The sequence below is a fragment of the Scyliorhinus canicula genome, chromosome 13 (assembly GCF_902713615.1).
Source record: "Scyliorhinus canicula chromosome 13, sScyCan1.1, whole genome shotgun sequence".
NCBI classification, from domain to species: domain Eukaryota; kingdom Metazoa; phylum Chordata; class Chondrichthyes; order Carcharhiniformes; family Scyliorhinidae; genus Scyliorhinus; species Scyliorhinus canicula.
The window spans coordinates 104,963,784-104,988,334 of NC_052158.1; the positions used below are offsets into that span (position 1 = coordinate 104,963,784).

The following is a 24,551-nucleotide window of genomic DNA, read 5'->3' on the forward strand; positions in this document are numbered from 1 at the left end:
TCTCTCTCTCTCACACTTTTCTCTCTCTCTCTCTCTCACACACTCCTCTCCTGTCCGTTAACGGGTCTTCTATCCAAGCTAATAGGTTACCCCATATCCCATGTGATCCCATCTTGTGAATTAACCTTCTGCACGACACCTTATTAAACGCCTTCTGGAAGTCCAATATACTACATCTACAGGATCTCCATTATCCACTGCTTATTACATCTTTGAAGAATTCTAGAAAATTAGTCAAACATTATTTGCCCTTCTTAAACCTATACTGACTTTGATAGATGGTGCTTTAGCGCCCAGCCCAGCGTTACCTGGATACTGAAGTCTCGAAAACTCAGCCCCACCACCCTAAAGGCAACTCCCCAATAGTCCCCTTTCCTGTCTTCTAGACTCAATTGGGAACAGCTTGCTCTTCCCCAGATTCAACTTGTACCCTGAGAACCGGCCAAATTCCACTAAAATCCCCATGATGCCTCATACTGCCCGAGTCAGAAATATACAGCAACAGGTCGTCCGCATGCAATGAGACCCCATGCTTGTCTCCCCCCACCCCTGCTCAATTCTTCTCCAATACCTCGATGCCCTACCATTGCCAGTGGCTCTAGCGCCCAGGCGAAGAGCAATGGGGAGAGCAGGCTCATCTGCCTCATCCCACAATGCAGCCCAAAGTGCCCAAACTCACTTGGTTCGTCTGCATGCTCGCGACCAGTACATTATAAGGCAACCGGAGCCAATCCACAAACCCTTGCCCGAACAGCCCCAACGCTTCCAGTAGGTACTCCCACTCCACCTGATTGAACGGCTTCTCTGTGTCCATTGTTTCCACCTCCTGCCCCTCCAAGCTCCTGCCCCTCTGTGCGTCATGATTACATTAAGCAGCCATCAACTGCCTCCCCTTCACAAAACCGATTCAATCTTCACCTATCAGCCCCGGGAAGTAGTCCTCTATTCCCGAGGCTAACACCTTTAGCATCAGCTTGGCATCTAAATTCAGTAATGATATCGGGCTGTATGACTCACACTCTCAGGATCCTTATCCTTTATTTAATATCAGGAAGATGGAAGACTGCTACATTTAGCGGGAAGTTCCCCTACCCCCTCTCTTGCTTCATTATACACCCTCACCAGCAGTGGCCCGGATCTGCCCCAATCGTTTTATAAAACACCACTGGGAACCCGTCCGGCCCCGGGGCCTTCCCTGCCTGCATCATTCCCATACTATCAATCACCTCCCTCAGCCCAATTGGGGCCCGCAGTCTCTGAACAACCCCATTTCTGACCTGATGGAAGGAAGGTGATTGATGAAGGAGCTGAAGATGGTTGAGCCCCAGACTTGGCTCAGCAGCAATGTCTCGGGCTAAGGTGCTTGACCATCAACCACCACAACCTTTTTCTTTGTGTTAGGTATAACTCTAGCCAGTGGGGACCTTTTGACACTGACTCTCATTTACTCCTTAATGCTACACCAGTCGGGGTGGGTGGGGGCGGTCGCTTTCAACCCTTATCTGCTCTTTTGTCCTTGCTTGGACCAAGGCTTGAAACCAAATGGCCATAGAAAATCCTAAACTAAGCTTCAGAGAGTAGGTTATTTGTGAGTGAGTGCCAATTAATAGCACTGTTGTTGACATCTATCATTTAGCTGATCATTCATAGTAGTTTGATGTGTCCATATTAGATTTGTCCTACTTTTTGGGGCAGTGTTTATTTGAGCAATTTTTTTACATTGTCAGGTAATTGCTCGTGTTGTAGCTGCACTGGAACAGCTTGGCTTAAAAATGTGACTCATCCTGGATCATAATCCTTCAGCAGCAGAGCCAGGTTGTTGTCAGGTTCCATCATGGCTTTTGATGTGAGTAGAGTACTCCTCTATTATTTGATATATGCAGAAAATTAAATTGGTTGACAACTGATGTTCATGACGTCAGAAAAGGTCAAGATGGATGGGTTGGTACTTGGCATTTAAAGCTGAAGGTCACTACAAATGCTTCACCTTTCTTTTCACACTTGGTGTGCCTCTGCCATTGTTGAGGATAGGCTTTTGTGGATCCACCTCCTTGTTTAATTGTGTGCCACCATTTCCAACTGAATGTAGCAGGATGTTTTCTGATTTGCTGGTTGTGGGATCACTTGGTTAATTCCATAACATGCTGTTTCTACTATTTAGCATGACCACAGTCCTGCATTTAGCTCATTTTTGAAATGCCTACATGCACTCCGTATTGATCCTGTGGTGTAATGGAAGAATGAGGAGTATGCGGCTCCATGAGGTTGCAGATTTTGATGGAATATTTTACCAATGGCCCATATGGTGTAATGCAGGGGTGGGCAAACTTTTCCGTGCAAGGGCCACATTCAGAAATTCACAATTTTAAAGGGCCGCAGAGTATATTAAGTAAAATAATTAATATTTTAAATAGCCAAAATAAAAGGTCTTTAAAGAAAAAAAAGCACATTTATTTGAAAAACAAAGTAACTCAGTAAGTAACAGAACAATGTCAATGAGAATGATGCATCTGACTGCAGTCATTTACCAGTTTGTTGAAATCAGGTGTCAAATTGCTTGTGCTGATCCTTAACACTGACAGAAGCACAGCCTAGCCGAGTCAACGATAAAAACGCGCGTAGTGGGGTGGATGAGTGGGGCTGCCTTATTGGTCGGTTTAGTTGGGTGTGCGACCAATAGGAGTCCAGGTTACAAACAATAATAAGGCTTATTAATAAGGCTTATTGTTTGTAATCTGGACTCCTATTGGTCGCTCACCCAACTAAACCGACCAATGAGACAGCCCCACCTATCCACCCCACTACGCGCGTTTTTATGCGGCCCGCCAATGAGGTGCCCGGAATCATAACCGGCATTTTTAAAAAGCCGCCGGGGAAAAGCCGCTGAAGTAAATGCCGGTTATGATTCCGGGCACCTCATTGGCGGGCCGCATAAAAACCTTTGTCGGGCCGCATGCGGGCCGTAGTTTGCCCACCCTTGGTGTAATGGGTAACCATTATCACAATCTCTATAGGTATGTTTTGAATCTACTCGATTTAGCACAGTGGTGATCCAACAAAGCATGATGATGAGTGTCCTCTGTGTCAAAATGGAACTTAATCCCCACAAGGATTATGCAGTAATCAATGCTGTCATGGTTAGATGCTTCTATGAGAAGTAGATTGGTGATCACAAAATGAATAGGATTTTCCCACCTGTTTAGTTCTCTCATTGCCTGTCACAGTGCCAGTCTGGCAGATATATAATTCAGGACTCTGCTACCTCAGTCACTAGTGAGTGAAGAGGTAGGTTACACAGACACATGGAGACAAAGCCAATTATGGAAGATGAGAATTTGAATGCGAGTCTTTGCAGGTAATTAAGTCTACAGGTCCAGATGGTGCAACTGGAGAGATGGACAATCATAGGTTAAAGAGGTGTGAATTGTCTCAAGCCAGGACAGTTGGTAGGACTTTGCAAGCCCAGGCAAGATGGTGGGGGATGAATGTAATGCAACATGAATCCAAGGTCCCAATTGAGGCCATACTCATGCGTGTGGAACTTGGCTATCAGCTTCTGCTCGGCAATTCTGTGTTGTCATGCATCCTGAAGGCTGCCTTGGAGAGCGCTTACCTAAAGATCAGAGGCTGAATGCCCTTGACTGCTGAAGTGTTCCCCTACTGGAAGGGAACATTCCTGCCTGGCGATTGTCACGCAATGTCCTATCATCTGTTGTCGCAGCGTCCACATGGTCTCGCCAATGAACCACGCCTCGGGACATCCTTTCCTGCAGCATATGAGGTTTCCTAGAGCGTTTGAGGTAGACAATGTTGGCTGAGTTAGATGAGTATGTACCGTGGTGATGGTGTTCTCATGTGTAATGAATCATAGAATCATAGAATTTACAGTGCAGAAGGAGGCCATTCAGCCCATCGAGTCTGCACCGGCTCTTGGAAAGAGCACCCTACCCAAGGTCAACAACTCCACCCTATCCCCGTAACCCCACCCAACACTAAGGGCAATTTTGGATTCTTAAGGGCAATTTATCATGGCCAATCCACCTAACCTGCACATCTTTGGACTGTGGGAGGAAACCGGAGCACCCGGAGGAAACCCACGCACACACGGGGAGGATGTGCAGACTCCGCACAGACAGTGACCCAAACCGGAATCGAACCTGTGACCCTGGAGCTGTGAAGCGATTGTGCTATCCACAATGCTACCGTGTGCTATCTAAAAGGTGCCATCCAATGGTGGTATCCATGTCAATGATGTGGCACGTCTTGCAGAGGCTGCCGTGGCAGGATTGTGTGGTGTTGTGGTCGTTGTTCCCCTGATGTCCCCTGATATCCTATTCATAGTTTGTTGCAAACAATGGTCTGTTTAAGGTTGCGCGATTGTTTTGAAGGCAAGTAGTGGGGGATGGCCTTCGCAAGATGCTCATCTTTATCAATGACTTGTTGAAGGCTCTGAAGAAGATGTCGTAGTTTCTCCGATCTGGGAAAGTACTGGACGACAAAGGGTACTGTCGGTTGTGACCCGTGTTTGTCTTTGGAGGTCGGTGCGGTTTTTTGCTGTGGCGCGTTGGAACTGTCGATCGATGAGTCAAGCACCATATCCCATTCTTACGAGGGCGTCTTTTGTTACGTTCCTCCTTGTCTGAGCAGATTCTGTGTATATGGCAGGCTTATCCTGCTTCTTTAGGGGATGGCTTCTTTAACGTTTTTAGGGTGGAAGTTGGAGAAGTGGAGCATCGTGAGGTCATCCCTGGGCTTGCAGTATAGCAAAGTGCTGAGGTGATCGTCCTTTATGGAGATGAGTGTGCCCAAGAATGCAAGAGAGTAGTCCGTGGTGAATCTGATGGTGGGAAAGAACTTATTGATATTGTGTAAACGTTTCAGTAATTCTTCGCCGTGGGTCCAAAGGAAATACATGTCATTTGATTTATATGGTGTATAGCGTCGGTTGAAGGTCCTGTGTGATGAAGAGGGCCAGCAACAATGGACTCAACTTATCCATGTTTTTTAATAGAGCTCCACCGGGAACACATCCACCCTTGATGCCTTCTCTGATTGCATCTCCTTCAACACACCCTGGATCTCCTCTGAACAAAATGGCTCCTCCCACAGCCTGTCAGCCACTCTGGAAACTCCAGACTCCCCAGAAACTCTGCCATCCCACGTCCATCTTTAGGAGGTTCTGACGGATATAACTTCTCATAAAAAGCCTTGAACATTGCCGACTGCCATTCCAACAGAATTCTTCGCCGGGCAATCAGAGAGGCGAAGGTCACAACCTCGGCCTTCCTCCCATCCATAAACTCTGGCTTCTCTGATATCCCGAAATATTGCCAACAAAGGGTTCGGCTCAACCTTCTCCCCCACTATCCTTGTACGTGCCATGGACACTCCCACCCAGAATCTCTCCAACTTTTCACAGCCTCGGAACATATGCGCGTGATTCGCAGATCCCCGCCCACACTTCTCACACTCTCTGATTGCCCGGCGAAGAATTCTGTTGGAATGGCAGTCGGCAATGCTGACAGGTTGGTGGCCTGGCTGGGGGTCTTGTATGACTTTCTTAGTCTGGAAACAGTCAAGTCCGCTCCCTGGAAGAACCCACTCATTCTTGCCTAAGTGGTATGTGCCCTGTATACAGCCTTGAACTGTATCATCCTTGCACACGAGGAGGTCGCATTTACCCTTTTTAGCGTCTCATTCCATAATCCCCAGTTTATCTCCCTTCCCACTTCTTCTTAATTTTCACCATCTGCTCACCTCCCTGCTCTCCCAGCCACCATATGTGTCTCGCCTTCCACATCCAGAAGCAGCAGTCACTCCAACAGGGTGTGTAACAATATGTATAATGTAAGGAATACAAAGGGTTAAGAATTTGATGTTATTACTTCTCACCACCAGATGGAGATAAGGAGCAGTCATATAAATATCACGTGACTCCTGGGATTATAGGAGAAGGTGTTCGGGCGTGAGATTAGTTGCATAGTGTAAATTCTGTAGTTAAAGATATCGTATAGTTTAATTTAATAACTTATACCTTAGGACTTGTTCGAATCTTATTTAAGTAGTGTAAATAAATTAGCTTTGTTCAGTAACTTAGCTTGATGTTCTGTACTTTGTTTAACACTACATCCTGATCGACACAACAGAGAACATCACAGGGTGTACCTGGGGAACTCTTTTTCCAAACCTTCCGCACAAAGTCCCTTACTTGCAGGTACCTAAACTCCCTTCCTTTCGGGATCTCTACCCTCTCCTCTCCTTCTGCATTGGCAAACCCCTCTTCCAGGTACAGATCCTCACCTTAACCAGCCCACCTCTCTCTACTTCATATACATATGATTTATTCTCCCCATCCCCCGGTTTTCGCACAGCGGCACCAGCACTGACATCCCTTTTATCCTGAAATGCCACCTCAGCTGGTTCCAGACCCTGTGGACTGCACCACAGGGCTCTCCGCGTATTTCCTTGGCACCATTGACAATACCGCCGTCACCATAGCTCTCGAGCTGGACCCCTGACAGAATTCTTCCTCCATCCTAACCCATTCCCACGACCACCCCGCCCTCTCCACATTTGTTGCCCAGTAATAGTGCAGCAGGTTCAGCAACGCCAACCCTCCCTTCTGCCTCTGTCTCTGTAACAGGACCCCCTTAGACCTTGGCACCTTCCCTGCCCATACAAAATATGAGATCATATACAGTTTTTAAAAGAAGACCTTTGGTACAAAGATCAGAAGTGTTTGGAATATGAACAGGATCTTGGCAGAATGTTCATCTTCACCACTTGGGACCACCCCCCCCCCCTTCCCCTGCCAGAGGTGGGTGCAAAATGTCCCACCTCTTCAGATCCTCCCTAATCTCCTCCACTAATTTGTTAGATCCCATTTATGTAGCACCGCCCATTCCCTCGCCACCTGAATTCCCAGGTATCTAAGCTTGTCTCTGACCACCTTGAATGGCAAACCCCCCCCCCCCCCCCCAGGTTGGCCCGCCGACCTTACTCGTTCACCGGGAACACTTCTCCAACAGGCCCATGATCCTCTCTATGCCCTCCAATGGGTCCAAAACATACAACCCCCCCCCCCCCCCCCCCCCCCGGTTGTCCTACCACCCTACCCATCGTCAACCTATTGAATTGCCCCAGCAATTTCTTTCCTTCTCACCAATCCTTCTGTGGTGAGCGCCATTGAGTACTCCCTATCTGCCTCAACTATCTAGTTTATTAACCGTTCATATTCCTCCCACCTTTCCCAATCCACATGTGCCTTGAACAATAAAATCTCGCCCCGGACCACCGCTTTTAGCGCTTTCCAAAATGTGGCCGTCGACACCTCCCCAATTTGGTTCAAATCCACATAATCTTTAATCACAGCCAACTTTATCGCAAAAGCCTCTATCTGCCAATAACCCCAAATTGAGCCTCCACCCCGGCCTCTGCTCCCTTCCTGATCTTAGCCGAATCTCCAGTGAGTGGGGCACATGGTCCAAGATTACTATGCCTGCGTACACTTTTCCCCTCCACCCCAACCAAAACCTCCTGGCTTGCCACAAAAAAGTTGATTCTTGAATACACCCCATAAACATGTAAGAGAAAGGAATACTCCCTTCCCCCTGGGTTTTTGAAGCGCCACGGGTCCACCATACCCATCTTTTCCATAAACCCGTCCAGCTCCTTTCCCGTTCGTATTCTACCCATTGACCCAGGGTTCGATGTATCTACCCTCGGCTCTATGACACAATTAAAATCTCCTCCCAAAATCAACTGGTGTGTGGCCAAGTCCGGGATCACTGATAGCCACCCCCTCATAAAATCTACCAATTTTGTGCACATACATTCACCAGTACCACTGGCGTCCCCTCTAATACCCCACTCACCATCACATATCTCCCACCTGGGTCCCAAATTTCCTTTGTGCTCACAAACCCCTTTTTTTGCTCATTAAAATGTCCACCACCGCTCATTAAAATGGCCACCGCAAGTGGAAAACCTGTCCCACCCATCCCTTTCTTGGCGTAACCTGGGTCTCCATGCTGCGGTGCGTCTCCTGCAGAAAGACCACCTCCGCTTTTAAGACCGGAGATCTTTTTACTGGTCCATTGAGTCCTCGCACGTTCCATGTTGTCATCAGTACTGGGGACTTGTGTCTCAATTCCCCTCTACCATCACTCCCCTTTTGGCTCAACACCTGTTAACTTCACCCTGTACCTGGCCCATCCAAGATGATGGCCCCTGACCCTGTTCCTTCTCCAACCTCGCCGTGTCACACCTCCCAACTGCCTTCTCCCCACCTCACTTCTGTTCACCAGCATTACCAGCCAGCGTGGCAACTCCTGCCCAAAGGCTCCTTCTCCTGACCTCTGTTCGCCCCCCCCCGCCTCTTTGTTCTGTGAAGGCGGCTCCCTGCTGGCCTCTCCCTCCCTCACCCAAACGAAGACTCAACTCGAACCACAGGTCACCTTCCCCAAAATCAAACAAAGAAAAAACACAGCCACAGGCAGCAGGAGGGTGGTGGTAGTGGGAGGGAGGGAAGAGAAAGAGGAAATGGGTATCCCTTACAAACTTTTCATCCTGCTACCCTTTGGCAACCCAATAGAACAAAGACAAAAACCCTTCCACAATAAAGTTCTCTCCAACCCCTGCTCTACCCGTGTTCTCCATTATTCCAGAATGCCAGCACCTTTGTCTCCCAAATCTCTTCAGTTCTCCCCCAGTTTATGCTCCTTGATAAAGTCAAGGTCTCTTCTGGGGTCTCAAAATAATATTCCCTGCCTTCATAAGTCACCCATAGTTTCACCGGGTACTGCACAAACCTGATCTGCCATCGATATAACACCGCCTTGGCCCTGTTGAACCCCGCAGGCCGTCTTGCCAGTTCACTCCAATGTCCTGGTATATTCGGATGTTGTTCTCATCCCATTCACAGTTCCGCTTCTCCCTGGCTGTCTGCAACATCTCTTTCACTACAAACCTATGTAATCTCACCATCACTGCGCACGGCGGCACACCCGCCCTTGACTTCTGCCTCAGGGACCTGTGTGCTCAGCCCACCTCAGGGGCCTTGTCCAGCACCCCCTCTGCCACCAGCCCCGCCAGGATCCTTGAAACACACATCGTAGCAGCCGCACCTTCCACTTCTTCAGGCAGACCAACTATTCGCAGATTCTGCCTTCTCGACCTGTTTTCCTGCTCCTCCACCTTTGCTCTCAACGCCTTGCAAAGGTCTCTTATGAGCCCCACCTCTGCCACAAGTGCCACCATTTTATTGCTGTGTTCAGAGATTACCCTCTCGATCTCTCGAATTTGTGACCCCTGAGCCTCCAGACATTTTTCCACCCTATCCATTAAGCTCTTCAGGGGTGCCACAGCCCCTTCGATCATTCCTCTGCTGGCATCTGTTGAAGGCCATCAACTGTTCCATCTGGGGCTTTCCAACTTGCACTGACCCTTCTCCCACCACCATCTTTCCACTGGCTGCTGCGTCGCATTTCTCTTCCAACTCTTTAGCCAGATCTTTCATCTTCTTCTGCCATGTTTGTAACCAGCAGACATGCCACTCCTGGGAGAAATTCTCCTTCGACCTACAGTTAAATTTTTTCCGTTGAAGTTACACCAAATTGGGGAAAAAAAGAGCATTTTTCAATACCTTCAAGCAGGAGCCGCCTTGTGTGCGACCACTCGCACCGTGGCCACCACCGGAAGTCCTGTAGATGGTACACACCATTGCCTCTGTGCATTGGTGGTGAAGGCATTGAATATTTTTGGATGGGGTGTCAATCAAGTAGGCTGCTTTGTCCTGGAAGGTATTGAGCTTCTTGTGTTGTTGGAGTTGCACTCATCAAGCGAACGGAGAGTGTTTCATCACACTTCTGACTTGAGCCTCATTAATAGTGGATAGACTTTGGGGAGTCAGGAAGTGAGTTACTTTCCACTAGAATTCCCAGTCTCTGACTAGCTTTTATAGCCATGATGTGGAGATGCCGGCGTTGGACTGGGGTGAGCACAGTAAGAAGTCTTACAACACCAGGTTAAAGTCGAACAGGTTTGTTTTGAATCACTACATTTCGGAGCACTGCTCCTTCCTCGGGTGAATGAAGAGGTGGGTTCCACAAACATATGTATACATAGACTCCGAAAGCTAGTGATGTTTGGAATTAATCTGATTCAGCATGGTGGAAGTGCCATGCAATATATTGGAGGGTGTTCTCAGCATGAAGATGGGACTTTGTCTCCACAAGCACTGCGCAGTGATGACTCCTACCAATACCGTCATGGATGCACCTGCAGCAGATTGGTGAGGACAAGGTTAAGTAGGTTGTTAGCTCTTGGTTTCCACCTGTCAAAGGCCGAGTCATCCTTTAAAGGTTCAGTCAGTAAGGGTACAACCAAATCACTCTTTGTCCCCATGCATAGTATATTCTGTTCCCTTACTTCCTCCAGTTGTTGTCAGCATAGACTACTCATTCATCAGCTGAGGGATGGTAGGTGGTTATCTGCAGGAAGTTTCCTTTTTCCATGTTCGACCTGACACTATGAAACTTAAGGTGTCCAGAGTTAATATTGAAGACTCCCAGGGCAGCTCCCTCCTGACTGTATACCACATACCACCTGCCATTTCTGGTGGGTCAGTCCTATTAGTGGGACAGGACACAGCCGGTAATCGTAATGTCTGGGGCATCGTCATAGTCACAGAATCATACACCTTCGAACATTTTGGCTAAGGCCTCTGCAATTTTCACTCTTGCTTGTTGTCAACCTCCTAATTGAACAAGATACATTTTCTACTTTGAGCACTGCCAACCTTTTAAATGCATTCATTTAATAAATTTTCATCTAATTTAATTTATTTACTAGCTCCTTTACATTGACATTAGCAGCACTCTCTTCAGTGAACATAGATGTGAATCTCCCCCCCAACCCCAGATTATATTTAAAGTAAGCTTCATTTTAATCTTTTCTGACTTTGGTCATCCAAGAAACTGACTTTGCGTGTCCTCTTCTTCTTTTTCTCTCTTTCCCCCCCTCCCCCCTCCACACACACACACACTTGTGGGAATATATCTATTCTAGAAAGAAATTGATTGAAGACCACCATTGCACATTCCCTTTTATTGCCAGTCTTTGATTTCAAACCATCTGGCCAGCTCTCTTATTCAATTCCCTGAAATTTAGTCCTATTCCAAGTGAATATTTTTCACATTTGATTAGTTTTCCCCCTTGCCTTTTTCTATATGTTCCTTCTAAACTGTACAGCCGTTTAGCAACCCAGAAGGTCCTACATGATGTGCATAGAAATTAAACATTTTAAGTTGCCATGCATGTTACTGCACACACAAATCGAAGCAATTGCACACTTAAAAAAGAAATTGCCTGGCTATTCCAAAAGAAATTGGGTGTACTTTGCTCTAAACATAATATTGTGATTGCTGTTTCCCAAATGCTATGCCACTGAAACATGCTCCTCTTGCATCACTGTTCTCCAGAACTAATCCAGTGTGGCTCCCTTCCTCATTTGGGCTGGAAACAAGCTGATCATAAAGTTGTCCTGTGCAGATTTCAAGAATTCCTCCCCCTTTTTTCACTTTATTTTCCCAGACTCCATTCAAATAATTGTCATCCCCCATGATCGTGACTCGCAAAGCTCCTGCAGCTTTCTGTAATTTATTTCAAACATTTCTCCTCTATTTCCTTTTCACCATTCTGTGGCTTATGGCAGCATGGTGGCACAGTGGTTAGCATTGCCTCACAGCCCCAAGGACCCGGGTTCAATTCCGGCCTTCTGTGACTGTGTGGAGTTTGCACTTTCTCCCCGTGGCTGTGTGAAATTCCTCTGGGTTCATCTGGTTTCCTCCCATAGTCCAAAATTGTGCAAACTGGGTGGGGTTACAGGGGTTAGGGTGGGGGTGGGATGTGGTGCTCTTTCAGAGAGATGGTGCAGATTAAATGAGCCATATGGCCCCCTCCTGCACTGTAGAAATTCTATGGTTATTTGTTAAACTAACAGAATAATAGCTCCTTTATTGTTCCTTCAATTCAAACCAAATAAATTGTCTCGTTTCAACTCTCCAGAACTTCTGGGTCGGGTTTTTAATTATGACTCAATCAATTGCAAATTGCAGCGAAAATCATTCTCATTTTGAGAAATATTTCTTCCCAACGTTTCGACTCGCTTATTTGCATATCATTGCAACCAAGCACAATTGGTCAGCTTTTTGGAAGGTTTTATGATTTTAAATGTTAGCTATATTTAAGTGTGGTATGATTAATACAGACAAAAAGACTTGTCACAATTTTTTAACAGTGACTAGTCCACCACCTGTTGAGTAACCCATTTTTAAAAAAAAAATTGGAAAATAACTTACTACTGTTGGCTGGCTATCTAAATTGGAGCAGTCAGATTTTTATTAAAGCTGGATTCTCTGGTTCCCCAGCCGCATGTTTCTCAGCAGCGAGCCATTCGCTGGCGGTGGGATTCTATCTCCCAGCCGCTTGTCAATGGGATTTCCCATTTGAAGCCACCCCATGACGCCCGGTAACCTGCGTGGTGGTGCACTGCCTGCGGGAAAAGAGAATCACAACAGCCAGCGAATTCCGTATTAAATTTAGGAAAGACTTTCAATTAAACTTTTTAATGTGCAACATGAGAGCACTTGCACCTGGAAGAAATATCAAATGGCCGAATTAGTGGATAGTTAGTGGTGATTAATTCATTTGGGGATGGCACAATCCCTCAGACTTTTATAATGGACATAATTTGCATTTGATATTCTGTGTTTGTTTAGTTGCTCTCTGGCAAACCTGGCACCCCAAGCACTGAAAAGCACAACTAAGTTGTGACACCAAGTAGCCACATGCGATAAAAGTAAACGATGCTGGTACAAGGTGAGAAATGGGTGCGTAATATTCCCAGACACAATGGGGCGCAATTCTCCGACCCCCATGCCGGGTGGGAGAATCGTGAGAGTGCCGGGCGATTCCCGGCACGCCGCCCTGTCACCCGCACACGATTGTCCCACCCCCCCAAAACGGTGTGCCGCGTTTCATGACAGACCGCTCTGAGAATCGCCGCTCGCCTTTGTAGTAGGCGAGCGGCGATTCTCTGGCCCGGATGGGCCGAGCGGCCTGCCCAATCCAACGGGTTCACGCCGGCACCAACCACACCTGGTCGCTGCCGGTGTGAACAACACGCGAACGCTGCATGTGCGACCTGTGGGGGGGGGGGTGGGGGGGGAGGGAGGGAGGATCGAGCACCAGTAGGAGTCTGGCCCGCGATCGGTGCCCATCAATTGGCGGGCCGGCGTCTCTAAAGGACGCACTCTTTTCCTCTGCCGCCTCGCAAGATCAATCCTCCATGTCTTACGGGGAGGATGGCAACCGCGCATGCATGGGTTGGGGCAGCCACCCTGCGCATGCGCGGGTGATGTCATTTACGCGACGCCGGCTGCGTAATTTACGAAGTGCCGCTTTCACGTGGTGCCAAGGCCCGGCACGCATAATTGACGCAGCGCCGCTCCTATCCCCCTGGGGGTGGGAGAATAGGGGGCAAGGAGCGGCCTCCGACGCTGGAGTGAAACACTCCGGTTTTCACTCCGGCGTCAGCACTTAGCCTCCTAATGGGAGAATTTTGCCCATTGTATTCAGGAATCAGAGACTGTAGAAATTATAATCAGAAGAAATAGAGAACTGGCAGGGTCAGATCCGTTTAATGTCTGCCATTCTCTGCAATTTCCTTATTTGTATCTGTTGACTTTGTTCATGTGTCTGAAAGATACATTCAGAAATAGTGATGAACCCATGAATGAAAATGAGGATTTTGGGGATATTCTCTCTCCGAAACGGTACTGGAGAAATTAATAGAACTTGATGTTGATAATCCTCCCTGAACTTGATCGCATACATCCTAAAGTTTTTAAAGAAGTCGCTACCAGAACATGTTGTGTTTGACACATTTTTGAAGATTCAACTATCAGGGTAGCTAAGAGAAAGCAAGTTAACGTAGGTTACTAATGGTTTTTAAAAAATCATTCAGTAAGGTGCCAGACGAGAGGCCTTTGAGGGTTGTATTTGAATTAATGGTTGCTAAGATTTTCAGTATGTTTTAAAAAGGTTAACTTGAGTTCATAGAATAAACATTGTTCTGCTTTAAAAAATACTTTTCCATTTCTGCTATACCACACCTGTAGAGTGGGCCGTGTGCTCCCCATACCACAATCTAGTAAAAGTTGTGGGTCAGGTGAACTCCATGATACACTTTGGGGTTCTCTAAACACTGGCCCATAACAAATTGGGGGCTCGTCCGGGATAAAAGTCTATCTTGGATTGGCTTAGTGAACTTAAAGACAGTGAGGGGTGAGCATATTGTGGCTGCTTTACCGGTGTGGTATTTTAGTTTAAGTAGGGAGTGTGTTTGTGGACAATGGCTCTTTCAGAGGCTCAGACGTTTTTGGGGGTGGAGACGGTCACGCACAGTACCTTCAGGACAGAGACTAAAAGCAGACTGTTAGATTTGGCAAAATCATTGCAGTTAACATTACCTGACAAAATGCGAAAAGGTGAGGTCATTATGGCGGTGGCTAAGCATTTAAAGTTGCCTGAGATACAGTTTGACTCATTGGAAATAGCAAAACTTCAGTTTCAAATTAAACAAATGGAACATGAGCAAGAATTAAAGCAGCTTGAATATGAAAGAGAGAGAGAGAAGAAAGGAAAACAGAAAGAATAGCCCGAGCAGAACAAAAAGAAAGAGAAAGGGAGATACAGATCAGGGAAAAAGATAAAGAGAGAGAGTTTGAACTTCAGAAAATGGCCATGAAACATGATAGTTAAAATTGGCAGGCGTAAAGGGAAACGTACAGTTGCTGGATAGTGATGAGGATAGTGAGAAAGAGCATCATAGTCAAAGGCTTGGTGGGAATCTATTTAAATATGTCCAAGCATTGCCAAGGTTTGATGAGAAGGAGGTGGAAGCCTTTTTAATTCATTTGAGAAGGTAGCCAAACAAGTGAAATGGCCACAAGGCATGTGGGTATTACTAATTCAAACAAAGCTGGTAGGTAGAGCTTGTGAAGTGTTTGCATCACTACCGGAGGAGGTATCTGGAACGTATGAGGAGGTGAAGAAATCTATCTTTAAGTGCATATGAGCTAGTGTCTGAAGCTTACAGACAAAGGTTTAGAAACTTAAGGAAAGAATTTGGTCAAACATACATGGAGTTTGAAAGGATCAAACAGAGTAAGTTTGATAGGTGGATAAGGGCTTTGAAAATTGACCAAACGTATGAAGCTCTCAGAGAAATTATACTTTTGGCGGAGTTTAAAAATTCAATTCATGATGTAGTGCGAACTCGTGGAAGAGCAGAGAGTTAAAACTGCGAGATTAGCAGCAGAAATGGCAGATTATTATGAATTAGTTCATAAATCAAAGCTTGGTTTCCAACATCAGTTTCAGCTTGTGAGGGATAGAAACTGGGGACATGTGTATACTCAAGTGGTAATGGTGATCTGGTGGTAGATAATATGGAGAGTGTACCTCAGATTAAAAAAGAAATCCGGGAAGGTGGAAGAGACATGAAAAGTTTCAAATGTTTTCACTGTGATAAACTAGGCCATGTAAAGTCAGTGTTGGTGGTTGAAGAAAAGCACTGGGAAGGCTGATGTGGTAAAACAGGATAAGACAGTAGGGTTTGTTAGAGTGGTAAAGGAACGGCCAAGGGAAGCGAAGGAGGTGCAACAGATTATACAGCCTGATCAAGAGGTGATTGATAAGAAGGTGCCAGGTCTCTTTAAAGAATTTACTTATGTGGGAAAAGTTTACTCGTGTTATCAGGAGGAGCAGATAAAGAAGTCACAATTTTAAGAGATACGGGAGCCAGTCAATCTTTAATGGTAAGAGATGAGGAGTTATGTAGTTTGGGAAGAATGTTGCCAGAAAAGGTGGTAATATGTGGAATTCAGGGTGAGAGGAGTAGCGTTCCATTATATAAGGTAAGGTTGGAAAGTCCAGTGAAGAGCGGTGAAGTAGTAGTAGGAATAATAGAGAAACTATCTTGTCCGGAATACAGTTTATCTTGGGTAATGATATAGCTGGACCGCAGGTGGAAGTGATGCCTACTTGGTTGATAAGCCAGTGGAAAATCAGACAACTTGAGTGTTGAAGGACGAATATCCTGGGATTTTACCGGATTGTGTAGTAACAAGGTTGAAAAGTCACGGGTTAAGACGAGGAGAAATCAAAGAGTGACGGTGAAGTGCAATTATCAGAAATGATTTTTGATCAGATGGTTGGAAAAGACCAAGAACAGGTGGAGGATTAGAATTAGAATAGTACAGCACAGAACAGGCCCTTCGGCCCTCGATGTTGTGCCGAGCAATGATCACCCTACTCAAGCCGACATATACCTATACCAGTAACCCAACAACCCCCATTAACCTTATTTTTTTAGGACACTAAGGGCAATTTAGCCTGGCCAATCCACCTAACCCGCACATCTTTGGACTGTGGGAGGAAACCGGAGCACCCGGAGGAAACCCACGCACACACTGGGAGGATGTGCAGACTCTGCACAGACAGTGACCCAGCCGGGAATCGAACCTGGGACCCTGGAGCTGTGAAGCATTTATGCTAACCACCATGCTACCGTGCTGCCCAAATGAGATGAGGCGGATATTTTTAGTTCAGGAAAATAGGCGGAGTTACAACAAAAAGATACAGAAATAAAACAGATGTATCAGAAAGTATTCCCTGAAGAGGCGCCCTGAGAGAGTGCAACAATCAATTTTTATTTCCAAATTGGATTTAATTAAAAGGTTACTGGCAGGTACCTTTATCCGAAAGGGCGAAGGAGATTTCAGCTGACTCCAGATGGTATATACCAATTCAAAGTTATGCCATTTGGCATGAAAAACACGTCAGCCACATTTCAACAGTTAACTAACAATGTCGCTTCAGGATTACCCAATTGTGCGGTATACATCGACAATCTGGTAATTTTCAGCCAGATATGGAAAGAACATTCAAAACATTTGATGGGAGTTATTCGATCGACTTCAGGAGGCGGGTTCAGTGGTAAACCTAGCCAAATGTGAATTTGGGAAAGCCCAAGTCACTTTCCTTGGCCATACAATTGGACAGGGTCGAATGGTCACACGGGATGTGAAACCAACAGTTATTGAGGAGTTTTCAATATACTCGAGACAAAAGGGAAATAATGCAATTTCTTGGCATGAGTGGATTTGATCAAACATTTGTACAAAAGTTTTGTTGCGTGATTGCTCCACTGATGGACTTGCTGAAGAAACATTGAAAATTTCAATGGACAGCAGACTTTCAACAGGCATTTGACTGCCTGAAAGCTGTGATAACCAATGCTCATGTGTTGGAGAATTGCAAGGGATTCTGATCAGATTCAACTAAAGTATCTGACTTTAAAGAGAAATGCCGAGGTGCAGAGAAATGGACCTATCGTACAGAGACCTTGTTCAAAGAGACTGTCAATCAAGAAGGATTTCAGTTGGAGGAAGAACAACGAAAAAAATTTGACTTATTATTGTACCAGTTTGCGTGTGTTTTTTTTTGAAATGATAAAGTATATTTACTGTGTGCATTTCTTAAAAGGTGAAAAATGAAATCATCTTGAAGTTGATGGTTTATTTTTTTTTCTTGGGCGGAGGTGTTATGTGAGAGTACCTTTAAGAAATGGATGTTTATGAATGGGTGTGTATATAAATATCTGCAGTGAGAGTACCTTTAAGAAATGGGTGTTCATTACTGCAGTAACATCAGAGAGTGGGTGGAGCTGGGCTGTCTGTCAGCTTTTTACATTCGTTTTTGAGCAGGCTGCAGGGTGTGTTTTAGTTTTGTTTTCAGTGTTGGAGCTGAAACCAGACCAAGCAGGCGTACTGCTGTTCTCTCTGCCATCAAAAGACCATCTCTTGATCATTTGGTGAATTCAGAATTATAAATGTTTCCAGTAGTGACTTTAACCTGATGTGCTTCTGATAAAGGTTTTGTTTTTTCAGTCGTATGGATGTTAAAAAGGAAAGCTTAAAATGTTTACTTAGTGTTGTAGTCTTTGGGGGTTGTATTTGAATTAATGGTTGCTTAGATGTTCTCTATGTTTTAAAAAGGTTCACTTGAGTTCATAGAATAAACATTGTTTTGCTTTAAAAAATACTTTTCCATTTCTGCTGTACCACACCTGTAGAGTAAGCCGTGTGCTCCCCATACCACAATCTAGTAAAATTTGTGGGTCAGGTGAACTCCATGATACACTTTGGGGTTCTCTAAACCCTGGCCCATAACAGTTCCATAACCCTCCCCAACACCCTACCATTAACTGAGTAGGTCCTGCCCCGATTTGATCTACCAAAATGCATCACCTCACATTTATCTAAATTAAACTCCATCTGTCATTCATCAGTCCACTGGTCTAATTGATCAAGATCCCGTTGCAATCCTAGATAAACTTCTTCACTATCCACAATACCACCAATCTTGGTTTATCTGCAAACTTACGAACCGTGCCTCCGAAATTCTCATCCAAATCATTAATATAAATAACAAACCACAGTGGACCCAGCACTGATCCCTGAGGCACACCGCTGGTCACAGGCCTCCAGTTTGGAAAACAACCCTCTCCAACCACCCTTTGCCATCTGTCGTCAAGCCAATTTTGTATTCAATTGGCTACCTCACCCTGGATCCCATGAGATTTAATCTGCAACAACCTACCATGTGGCAACTTGTCAAAGGCTTTGCTAAAGTCTATGTAGACGATGTCAAACGCACTGCCCTCATCTACCTTCTTGGTTACCCCTTCAAAAATCTCAATCGAATTTGTGAGACTTGATTTTCCACTGACAAAGACATGCCGACTGTCCCCAATCAGTCCTTGCCTCTCTAATTGCCTGTAGATCCTGTTTCCCGGAATACCTTCGAACAACTTACCCACCACAGATATTTGGCTCACCGGTCTGTAGTTCCCAGGCTTTTCCCTGCGGCTCTTCTTGAACGAAGGCACATTTGCTATCCTCTAATCTTCGGGCACCTCACCTGTGGCTGTTGACGAGTCAAATGTCTCTGCAATTTACTCCCTAGACTCCCAAAAAATCCAGAGATACATTTAATCAGGTACGGGATGTTATCTACCTTGATGCGCTTTAAGACTTCCAACACCTCTTTCTCTGTAATATGTACACTCCTCAAGAGTGTACTATTTATACCATCACTATTTATTTCCCTAACTTTCATGCCTTTCACAACTCACTGAACGTGCTATCCACGACTTCCTCAGCATTATGGATGCTCTAGTGAATCCATCTGCAGCTCCATAGCCATCAAGTGGTCTAACAGGAGCTGTAGTTGGACACACTTCTTGCACATGAAGGAGCCAGGGACACCGGAAGGGTCCCTAAATTCCCACATCGGACAATGGGAACATAACACGGTCTGGGATCTCCTGCCATGCCTTCATCCTTAAGTTAAATTATAACAACAACTACAATGCCAAGAGAAAAAAAGAAAAAACTTCTTACCAGTCACCAGTCAATCATTTACCTGCTGTTCGAGGTGACTGAGTTGACTTCTCCCAGAATCCTCTTCTGGTACTTCTGCTGGACGATGATTTTCCTCCCGTTGGTCAGTGGAGAGGTTCTTCGATTACCCACAGTACAGTCAAGGTCACTGAGTTGACTTCTCGCAGAGTCAATCTGCTGGAGATGATATTTTTCTTTACCTTGTCGGTGGAAAAATGGCATGCAGCCTTTATTAAGAAGGGATTGGCACAGGGTGTCTCTGTACGTGGATGATCTGTTATATATTTTGGATCCAAGCTCTTGGTGAGGGACATTATGGGTCTGCGTAACAGATTTGGGGCGTTTTTGGGATACAAGTTGAATTTGGGGGAAAAAAAAATATTTTGTGATGTCTTCTCCAGGTGTGGAGGTCAAAGAGGGGGTTGCTGTTTCTGGTGGCAAAAACCCATTCCAGGTATTTGGGAGCGCAGGTGGCCGGGTTTGAGCATGGCTTCGTAAGCTGAACTTTACGAGTCTGGTTGGGAGGGTGAAAGTGGATTTGTTGAGGTAGGACAGTCTTCCCCTGTCACTGGCAGGTTGGGTGCAGGCAGTTAAGATCAACACTTTGCTACGGTTTTTATTCTTATTTCAGTGCCTGCCCGTCTTTTTACTGGAGTCGTTTTTTTTTTAAGGGGATGGACAGGTTGGTTTATTTGTATTGGGAAATGTTAAAAATTTTAATAAAAATACTTTAAAAAAAAAAATTGGAGTACAACGAGAGTGGAGACATCTTTCTACAATTAAATAGGGTCTTGAGAGACCAAATGTTCTACCATGTACTGATTTTGATTTCTTTACCGAAGGAAGAATATATCTTGGATGATTTCCTGGGATTCTTTTGGGGGAGCTTGAGTAAACTCTGCTTGTATTTCCTGGAATTGAAGAATTAGCGATGGCATAAGAGAAGTTTCTTCAGGGGCTTGATAGGGTGGATGCTAGGAAATGTTTCGCCTGGACAGGTGGTTGGGCAGTGGGGGGCAGGGAGGCAGTGTTGAGGGTTCTAGAAGTAGGGTCACAGTCTCAATAAAGAATTGGCCATTTTAGGTTTGAGATTGGGGGAATGCTTTATTTTTAAAAATATTTTTACTTTAATTTTAACACTTTAACAATCACACAACACAGCATTGACAACTGAAATAACCTCGAAGCAACCTCACAAAACCACTCTCCCCTCGGGCAGCATGGTGGCATACTGGTTAGCATTGCTGCCCCACGGCGCTGAGGTCCCAGGTTTGATCCCGGCTCTGGGTAACTGTCCGGGTGCAGTTTGCACATTCTCCCCGTGTTTGCGTGGGTTCCGCCCCCGCAACCCAAAGATGTGCAGGATAGGTAATTCAGCCATGCTAAATTGCTCCTTAATTGGAAAAAATGAATTGGGTACTCTAAATTTAAAAAAAAACACCCGCCCCTAACCGTTCATGACAACTAACTCTCCAAAATATAATATAAACAGACCCCCATCTCTTGTGGTCCCCTTCAAAGCGAATTTCACCTTTTCCAATCACAGGAACTCCATTAAATCCCCAGTCACACCAAGGCAGAGGGTGGAAAGCTGAACTCCACCCCAATAAGGCCCATCTGTGACTGGTCAGCGAGGCGAAGGCTAACACTACTGCCCTGACACCCGTCGCAAGTCCGACAGCCTGAATATAGCCCCCAGGGGATTGGGCTCCAAGTCCACATGTAGGATCGCTGACATGGTGCTAAAGAACGACCCCCAAAACCTCTCCAATTTCGGGCAGGACCAGAACATATTCACATGATTGGCTGGATCCCTCCCATACTGGTCACGCAATCCTCCACCCATTCAAAGAACTGACTCATCCATGATATCATCAGGTGCGTTCTATGTGCCATTTTGAACATAACCAGCCTGAGCCTGATGCACAGGGTTGAGGCATTTGCCCTCCACAGCACCTCATGCCACAAGCCCTCCTTCAATTCCTCCTCCCACTTGGCTTTGACCCGTCCCAGAGATGCCCTGTCCTCTTCCAGTATCCTATAGATTGCTAAGACAACACCCCCATTCCATGACAACTCCCCTCCAAAATGAGGGGAACAGTATTGTGTTATGCTGCTTCGGATAACAGGCTGCTACTTGATGCAGTCTTAGCTGAAGGATGCTCCATACTCTGAAATGAGTACAACGTATTTATTGAACTATTAACACAGTTCTCAAATGAGTTCGACTCTCTGCTAATCTAACTGTAGTAACTGAGTCTAACTGTACCAGCTTGCTCCTAAGCCATGTGCTGGGGTTGATGCTGCTGATCAACCCTGTCTAACTCTCTAGATGTCTGTCTGGAAAGAGGCAGGGTGTGAATGCCTGATCCCTTTTTTATAGTGTTTATGTCATGCCCCCTTGTGGTGATGCCACCTCTTGAGTGTCCTGACTGCCCATTGGTTGTGTCCTATTCTGAGTGTTCATTGGTTGCATGTTTACATATCATGACATCTCCCCCTTTTGTGGATGTATATACATGTGACATAGGATCTGGGCTCAGCCTGTCGAACAATGACAGCCGGAGCAGACCACCCACCATCCGGTATCTTGATCCTGACCGTATCTGCCGGGATAGCACGTCCAGATCGGTGGCATGTGCGTCATAGCCCTGCTTCTGGCTGTCGTGAAACTGCTACATCTTCTGCAGCACCGAGAGGTGATCAGGATTGGGCAGATGTATGGCTGGAAGCGATGTCCGCAGGTCCCTATTCATCAGGAGTTGAGCGGGCGACATGCCAGTGGACAAGGGAGTCGCCCGGTATGCAAGTAGTGCAAGGTGTATGTCGGAATCTGAGTCCGAGGCCTTGCGGATGAGCTGCTTAACGATATGCACCCCTTTTTCGACTTTGCCATTGGATTGCGGATAGTGCGGACTGGAGGTGACATGCCTGAAATTGTAGCTTGGCAAACGTGGACCATTCTCGACTATGGAAGCACGGGCCATTGTCGCTCATGACTTTGTTCGGGATGCCATGCCGTGAGAATTTCTCTTTACACATGACGGTCCATGAGGTGAGGTCTGGCAGCTTCAGCACCTCAGGATAGTTCGGAAAGTAATCGATGATTAAGATATAGTCGCGACCATTCACATGGAATAGGTCAATGCCAACCTTGGACCACGGAGAGGTCTCTAGGTCATGTGGTTGGAGCATCTCCTTGCTTTGTGCTGGCTGGAACCTCTGACAGGTTTCGCAGTTCAGGACCATGTCCGTGATGTCCTGGTTGATGCTGGGCCAGTAGACAGCCTGCCGGGTCCTGTGTCTGCACTTTTCTACGCCCAGGTGACCCTCGTGAATCTGCCGCAGCACCATGCTCTGGAGACGTAGCGGGCTGACTATCCTGTCCATTGTGAGCAGGATGCCGTTGATCAGCATCAGGTCATCCATGACGTTGTAGAATTGAGGGCATTGCCCTTTCTGCCAGCCATTGCTGAGGTTGTGGATGACTCGCTGCAGCAGGGGGGTCTTTGGCCGTCTCTTCTCGGATGAGAACAATCTTCTTATCTGTTGCCGGGCGAATGCTTGCACACAGTTGTACCTGCAATTCAATGTGCTGAATGATCTCCAGTGGTTCACTGGGTGAGTTGACGGAGCGGGACAATGCATCGGCAATGATGAGCTCCTTGCCAGGTGTGTACACCAAATTGAAATCACACTTCCGGAGTTTGAGCAGAATTCTCTGCAAACGAGGCGTTGTGTCGTTCAGGTCCTTTTGGATGATGTGGACCAGAGACCTATGATCCGTCTCGACAGTGAATGTCGGCAGGCCGTAGACATAATCATGAAATTTGAGGATGCCGGTGAGAAGACCTAAACACTCCTTCTCGGTGGGTGTCATTGCCCATGTCGCGTATGTTACTGGTACCCAGGATGACGTGTCGTCTCTTTGAAGCAACATCCCCCTAATGCCATCCTGACTCGCATCTGTGGATATCTTGGTGTCTCGGTCTAGGCCAAAGAATGCAAGGACGGGTGCAGTGGTGAGCTTGGCTTTCAGCTCCAGCCACTCTGTTCGGTGCTCCGCCTTCCACTCAAAGGCGGTTGATTTTTTTTCACCAGTTTGAATAGGGCCGTGTTGTGTGTGGCAAAATTCGGGATGAACTTGCCAAGGAAATTGACCATTCCCAGGAAGCGCAGTACTTCTTTATTGTCCTCGGGGACTTTCATTGCCTCGATGGCTTTCATTTTGTCTGTGTCCGGGCGAACACCTGTCGTGAGATCTGATCGCCCAGGAACTGCAGCGTGGATGACCCAAAACAGCACTTGGACCTGTTTAGCTTGAAGCCATGTTCACATGTGTCGGAATACTTTCTTGAGTCACGACACATGTTCCTCTGGCATTGTGGACCCGATTATGATATCGTCAACATAGACACGAACCTCTTCTATTCACTCCATCATGTGTTCCATGATACGATGGAAAATCTCTGATGCCGAGATGATGCCAAATGGCATTTGGTTGTAGCAGAACCTGCCAAAAGGTGTGTTGAAGGTGCACAGCCTTCTGCTGGATTCTTCAAGTTGGCTTTGCCAAAATCCTTGGGATGCGTCCAATTTTGTGAAGAAGCCCGCATGTGCCATCTCACTCGTAATTTCCTCCCTCTTCGGGATGGGATAATGTTCCCGCATAATGTGTTTGTTTAGATCCTTGGGGTCAATGCAGATGCGTAGGTCCCCCGAAGACTTCTTTACGCACACCATCGAGCTGACTCAGTTGGTTCAGTGACCTTGGAGATGATGCCTTTTTGTTGGAGACTCATGAGCTCTGCCTTCAGGCGCTCTCTCAGTGGAGCAGGGACATGTCATGGTGCGTGGACCACTGGCTTGGCATCAGGCCGCAGTAGAATCTTGTACTTGTAATGCAGCTTGCCCATCCCGCTAAATACATCTGGGTACTGGGTTAGGATGTTGCTGGCCTGAATTTCCGAATGGGATGGCGTCGTGGTGTAGATCCTTTGAATGAGGTCCAGTTTCTTGCAG

At 46.3% G+C, this 24,551-nt stretch overlaps 1 protein-coding gene across 14 annotated transcripts in view; it reads left to right on the plus strand.

Annotated features, from left to right (window-relative positions):
* The window catches only part of nlgn1 (neuroligin 1), a 729,467-nt gene that overhangs the window by 85,380 nt on the left and 619,536 nt on the right, over nt 1-24,551 (plus strand). The window contains exon 2 of one of the 14 annotated variants that reach the window (XM_038815189.1): nt 1,728-1,846. The exons of the other annotated variants lie outside the window; for them this stretch is intronic. The gene's annotated coding sequence lies outside the window, so the exon portion shown is untranslated. The remainder of the gene's footprint in view (nt 1-1,727; nt 1,847-24,551) is intronic. 14 annotated transcript variants of the gene reach the window in all.